Source organism: Dendroctonus ponderosae, unplaced genomic scaffold (genome assembly GCF_020466585.1).
Source record: "Dendroctonus ponderosae isolate FM_Combo_2020 unplaced genomic scaffold, Dpon_F_20191213v2 Dpon_F_20191213_7, whole genome shotgun sequence".
In the NCBI taxonomy this organism is placed as follows: Eukaryota; Metazoa; Arthropoda; class Insecta; order Coleoptera; family Curculionidae; genus Dendroctonus; species Dendroctonus ponderosae.
The window spans coordinates 10,775,552-10,776,724 of NW_026018916.1; positions in this window are offsets into that span (position 1 = coordinate 10,775,552).

A 1,173-nucleotide genomic window follows, 5' to 3' on the forward strand; every position below is an offset into this window, starting at 1 on the left:
AACACATTTTCGAAAAACTTTTCATTTTCTGCCACTTTATCTAACACCCACACGCAAAACTCAGTTCGGTTTTCAAAATCATTTCCATAAAGTTCATGGCAAAGCTGAACTTTATAAGGATAAAAGTTGTGCTTTTTGATACTTTTGGAAGTACTTGATTGATTAATGTTAGTACTTTTGGATATTAGATTTTGAATAACATTGGGGTTTTCGATAACTGAACCAATTACCGTGAAAACATTTTCTTCATCCTCAGTGACAGATTTCCTTGTAATGGGTTTTTTATAATTGACACTACCACTTTCCTCAAATTGGTGTAATAAACGCTTAAAAACTGTTGGCTTAGGATGATTTTTTTCAGGAAACTTTTGAGCATAAACTAGTGAAGACAATAAATAATTTTTACGACATTCTCCAAGGGTGAAAATAATTTCGATACGCTCTTTTCTTGGATAATTCTTCATTTTCACTTAGCAACACAATAAGAATATTAAAATAACGACAAACACGTCTACAATTACAAAAAACAATACCATTCTAGCTATCAAAAAGAGACTTTGCAGTCTAAACTGACAAACAAACTAAATTATTTGACATCTGTAAATGGCATAGGCAACCTAGATACATTGGAACCTTAAATTAAACACCAAATGGTCCACAGAACGACTATTATGTATTATGACGTATTTTGTAAGAAGGCAAAAACTTAGCTATTAACATCCTAATACCATTCGATAGGTAATTAAAAATTGCATTTCCTGGTAGGTTAAAAAATATGGGGTTGTATTTAAATTAATCAAGTTAGAGCCACTTAAAGTTCTTATTTGATTAGTTTAAATTTGTGGACACCCTGTATAACATGGTAAGTTTATTATCATTGGGATATAAAATATTATATCTTATTACACTTCACTATAAATTACGCTTACATAACTTAAATACTTCTAAAGTATTTGACACGTGAAAATTAGATTAGATTTTGACTAAATTCGTATTATTTAAAAAATCTTAATATTTAGGTATTATAAACCTTATTAAAACAGACACTTATTTTGCTCAGCAAATCCAAAAATGCAATAATATACAGGACATTCCATTTAAAAAAACGCAACTTTGATACCTTTAGAGCTCTTGGGACACCCTGTACATTACAAAAATATTTTTAAAATGTGC